Source organism: Mauremys reevesii, linkage group 3 (genome assembly GCF_016161935.1).
Source record: "Mauremys reevesii isolate NIE-2019 linkage group 3, ASM1616193v1, whole genome shotgun sequence".
In the NCBI taxonomy this organism is placed as follows: domain Eukaryota; kingdom Metazoa; phylum Chordata; order Testudines; family Geoemydidae; genus Mauremys; species Mauremys reevesii.
Genome location: NC_052625.1, coordinates 52,124,418 through 52,130,099, shown reverse-complemented (window position 1 = coordinate 52,130,099; position 5,682 = coordinate 52,124,418).

The following is a 5,682-nucleotide window of genomic DNA, read 5'->3' as shown; positions in this document are numbered from 1 at the left end:
AACTATTTGCTGCATGTGACCCAAATTGGTGAATAATTTCAGTGTCCCCCAAAATGTATTTTTGGTGAATTTAATATTTGCCCCAAATTTTTTGCTCAGCTCTGTATGCCACAGTTAAAGTTATGCAACACAGCACACCTGCCACAGAAGCAAGGAAGTGAAAAGCGAGGCGGTGTAACAATGCCTACTCTCTTCTTCACCCTCAGGCACATATTGTATCTCTACCACAACACGCTGTAGACCACCTGCTGCAATCTCAACTCATGCCTTTTAGTGCTTCCTTTACCATAGTACTCCATCCAAGCATACAACACTACCACTCAACGTTCCCTTCAGCACCCCCACCTTCACCACACTCTCCTCTTCGGACATGGTTAGCTGGGGGTGTTTGTTCTAGCAGTTCGGTGAGAAGGGCACCAGAATAGTTGTAGAAACAGCATAGTCCTCTCCCCAGCACGTTCCATCCCACAATGCTCTTCTTGGTTTGCAATGTTGCTGCCCATCTAAGCTCTCTTTTCCCTTCAAAAGGATCATCACATTCAGCAGGGCCATTCACCAGTGGGCTCTGAAAACTGAAAATGGCAAGCAGTTGAAACAGTTCTTTGGGGGCGGGGTGGAAATGTGTCTGTTTTTTCACTAAACGTTTGTTGGGAAGGTTTCTCGGGCCCAGGATGTAATTTCTGGGCATCTCCATGTGCAAGCCAAAAGCCTAATGGTTAGGGCACTCACCTGGGATGTGGAAGACGCAGTTTCAAGTCCTTGTTTTGCCTGATGTACCTGACTTGACCCACAGTGTACATCTACAATTCCTGCTCCTTCTGATGGTGTATAGAGTACATACCCTACACATTCTCCCAGTCCGGGTGTAAACAGTGAGGCGGTGAGTAGGGTAAGGACATGTCTGAATCCTCCCTCACCTAAACTTTTATTTTTAGCAGTGTAGCATCCTGCTGCCTCCCTACTGCCAGAGCCTATCACTGACGTGTAGCTAGACAATGCAGCCTGCTTTTTGCTGTGATGTGTAGCTACACATACGCTACGTGGTACACTCTTCTGAAAGATGTGTGCTGTGTAGAGTCATAGTCTGAGTTATTGGCTATTTTTCTCTTGTTTTCTCAAGAAAATTCAAAAGATCTCATTTTTCATTAGCATGTAGAATGGAAACATGTCAAAACCTTGACATTTTTCATGAAACAGAGTTCCAGTTTTCCAGCTACCCCTAACTGGGGGAAGAAAGGAACAGGGAACAGCTGGGTGGTGGCACTAAATCTAATTTTCATACAGGATCTGGGACTAGACTGCCTCTTGCCTTCATATTCTACTTTACGGCTTACCTCTTCATCAATCGCTTTTCAAAAATAGACCAAAGTCCATAAAGATGGTTTTAGTGAGTGTTTCATGGCACTTCAAAATATGCCAGCTCTATTCCTGTGTTAGTTATGTTACAGATTTATTGTGGTAGCGCATTGGGTCTCCAATCAGGGCTTTGCTATGTCAGCTACTGTACAAAACTTACTACAAAGATAGCCCCTGGCCCAAAACAGAACGCTACACAGCAAGCAGCTGTCACAGCTGGCAGACACCAGAGAGCTATATATGGATTTAAAAGAGAAGGCAGAACAGCACACTCGTTGACATCATTATTATCTGTTGCACAGGGATGATTTCCTGAGGATGTGCATCACAGAAGCTGCGGAATCCACAACCTCCCATGCAGCCCAAACCACACCTGGCGTGAGGGGTGAGGCACAGCAGTTATGCTTGCGGTCCTATGATAATACAGTGTGGTAATCCATATGTGACACTTTTAACAAAAAATCACCCCAATCCCCCCCCCCACACACACACACATGTGCACGCACAGTTATAGGCTTAAGGAGTCTATTTCAAAGATATTTTCTTGGTTAAGATTGTGTGAAGTAAGTTTCAGAATCAGAAACATACAAGCATGGAAAACTGTCCTGTCTGTCTAGGCATTAATCACCCTGATCTCTGAATGCTGTACACAGCCAGACTCATCCCTGGTCCTTTGCACCCAGCAGAGTTGCACCAGGGCTGAATCTGGCCTATAGTGTTTGACTAATCTAGGGATTTGGAGCCAGATCTTCAGTTGATGTAAATCAGCCAGCCAATTTGCACCATCTGAGGACTTGGGCCCAGATTTTTCGGCATTTCTGCACCCAATGTTGCAATGCCTGAGTCTCATTTTCATATGGGATTTAGGCACTTAGCCAAAATCCCATTGACAGTCAATGGGATTTTGGCTCCTAAGTGCCTAAATCCCTTTTGAAAATGAAACTTTGCCTCCTAACTTGGTTAGGCTTTGCAGTGTTGAGTGCAGCTGAGGTTAAAAAGCAAGCTATGAACTTGGCAGCTGCTATAATGGTTGTTGAGTCTACTACAAACAGCATTATATAAAATTAATGTGGGTGTTTCCTGCAGCTCAGCATGAGTGATTGGAAACTAGTTTCCATTCTGCTTTAACATTTGGGGGTTAAGATGACACAGAATTGTACACCAGCTCTGATCTTTGTACAGTACTGATATTACACAGTCTCCTAGATGACCTTACAAATGATATTTTATAAGTAAGACACTTGTTTTTAGAAAATGCTTGTGTCTGTATTTCACTCTTTAATGCACCCAGTCACTGTGGGGCCAAAGCAGTCTTCAAAGCATTACTGGAGCTGATTGACAAACTAAATTGTTCTGTGAAAACATTTCATTGGGGAAAATCTTTAATTTTGGACAGGACATTTGTTTCATCTGAAGTTTTTCCAGCCAACCAGTGCCCCTGTTAGGTAAGAAAGAATGACTTACATTGCCCTTATTATACAGCTGGGGAAACCGAGGCACCAAGCGGCCACAGTGGCTTGTCCAATGTCACACAGTCAGTCAGTAGTAAAGCTGGGAAAGGAAAGCAGGTCTCTTGAGTCTATCTTTTGCTTTAGCCATTAAACCATGCTTTGTCCCTTTGGCAATAATTATCCAAAACATGGCAGTTTCCAAGAGTTAGTGCCATTATTGCAGAATACCCTGTAAAGGGGATGGAAGCTACTGGAAAGGGATTTAAGGAGCCAAGCATTATTTTCAGTTGCAATGTACAGTTTTTGCCTGGGTGGGAATTTTTGGAACGCTGCACCACGCGCCACTTTACCTTTAAGAATGAAAGAAGATCCTGACAACACCGATGTTTGAACTAGGCCAACTGTAGTCATGTTGGAAAGCTACTGTGTTTTCCAGCAAGGTGGTTGATATTTAGCATAGTTGTAACAAGGCTTCTCTCTTGTTTTGGGTTTTCCCCCCCAACAGCGGTGCTAGTTGCTGCATACGAGGCTATAAACAACTCCCATGTCCATTAACACATGTTTCTAAAGCAGTTGTAACATGGATTGTACCATAGCTCTGTTGTTAGAGGTAGACATAAATTGATATGATCTATGTCCCTTTGAAAAGGGTTTTCAGCTGCAGTTATCAGACATTGGGCTAGATTCTTGATCCCTCATAAATCCTCTTTGCACAGCTCCAGTGGTGCAAAGGGGACTTAAAACTGCCTTATGGAAGCAATTCTGGGTTTTCCCAGCTAGGGGAATCCTCAACTTGTTAAGGGTTAAACTAGCTCTACATCTGTTGTTCCTAATATCCGGCCACAACGGGCGTGGAGTGAGCTGGGTGGAAGAAGATGGGGCTGGAGTGCCATGCATTCTAGCAAGCCTGGCTTTCAGAGTGACTCCTTGAGAGCTAATATGTCAGGCCCCACAGGTCTTGAACCCAGGTATGGAGAGGGGGGTCCTGGGAGTCGTCATGCTCCCATCCTCCATCTGGCAGCTCACAAACAGCAGCTGGGATCAGCGTACATGAAGCCCAACAGGAGCAGAAGCCCCACCCCTACACTCTGGGAGAACTCCATGGCTCCTGACTGGCTGCAGCCCTTATTTAAGACAGAGGAAGAAACAGGAAGTTGTTTGTGTAAGTGGGTTCTGCCCTGCAATGAACTGCTTGCCTGGTTTTAACCTGACTTCTAATTCTGATCTCCTGGTATCCTGACCTGGCCTGGTTCCTGTAATTGTCTCCTGGGACCTGGACCCTTAGCTCATTCCTGAAGCTAACCCCAAGACCAGGTCACCCATGCCTTGGCCCTCACACAATATCTGCCAGTGCAAGTTAGAGCAGCCCTGAGACTGCTCTAACTTATGCTAGGGGCTGGTTTGACCTGCAGCAGCCTCCATTATTGAGAAGAATGGTGGGAGAGAACAGTCAAGTCCTGCTTGGATACAGTTTCTGTAGCTTCCTGGAAATAGATTTTCCAAGACTGATCCCCTATGCTGGTCCACCAGAACTTAACTCTGGTGATCTTTGTAGCATGATATAAGGATGATCTGGTTTAATCAGGCTTTAGTTAATCAATGATCATGGACAGGCAAGCATTGTGTATGCAGGGAATGGTGCATTACATTTTAATTTTACTGACTCTCCCAATCACGGGAGACACTCATACTTTTGCATTTGCTAGATTTGAATTGAATGCAAATACATCTATGTGCTACAGAGACCAGTGCAGTTTTTGGTAAGTACATAGATAAATCAAGCATACTTTATCTGTTCACATTTCCCAAAGATGTTTGTAAAATTTCTAGCATTCTCAGGCTGATCCTAATCCAAGTTTATCATTTTTCTGTCTGCCGCTTATCTCAGACTGGTTCTCAGTTCCTCAAATGATCAAGTAGATTTCCTCTCTCTCTGACCCTCCACAATAAATACAAGTCATACAACAATGATGTAATTAATATTTTCCTGTCATTGTGTCTGTTTCTTCATGGATCATTCAAAAGTGGGTATTCAGATGTGAAAAAAAGCTGTACTTTGTACTTCTAACATATCTGGAGGGTGACAGCTGGGGAAAAATAAAATCTAAAAAGAAAAAAAACTTCATGATGACAAAAACATAGCATTGGCAAGTGGTATTTTAATCTGATCACTTCATATTTCTGCAGAGAAATTTTAACTTCTGTAGGTTTTAATTTCCAAGGAGGAGGAAAATTAGTCCTTTGGGAAACTATTCCTTCTCAATTTAGCTATTTAATTGATCTATCTGGAACACTTTAACAATGTTTCTGCATTCTAATTAGAAGTCACTTTTAGGCAGCATTGGTTTGGATTGTAATTGATTTAATACAGCCTTACTATAGCTGGTGTCAAGAAACTTCCCTTATTCAGGAATAAAGTTAACGGAAAGCTCTTCACTATATTGCAATTCCTTGGCTAATGGAGAGCTAGGAATTTTACAGGTTAATTTGGCCCTGTCAGATCTCAGGAGGTGATAAGGTATACTGTGTGGAGACTATACAATGAACACTCTTTCCACTGCACAGGATGACATGGGTTTTCTAGCCAGAAGGGCTAGAGCTAAATGTTACATCAAAGCTGGAATTTAGAGATTGCTTAGGAGTTGATATATTGGACATATTCTGCATTTTCATCCCTGCTTACTCTAGTCCCTGGGTGTGCACATACCCCTTGTCCCCACATGGGAAAGGGCACAAAAATGGGAAACGTAGGGAGGAAAATTCAATGCCGTTTCCCCTTGCAGAGTTCTCCTGCACCCTGTCCTCTGGTGAGATGGTCTGGGGAAGCGTAGATCAAAGCTCCATGCAGACTGCAATGCCTTTCCCTGCAGAGCCA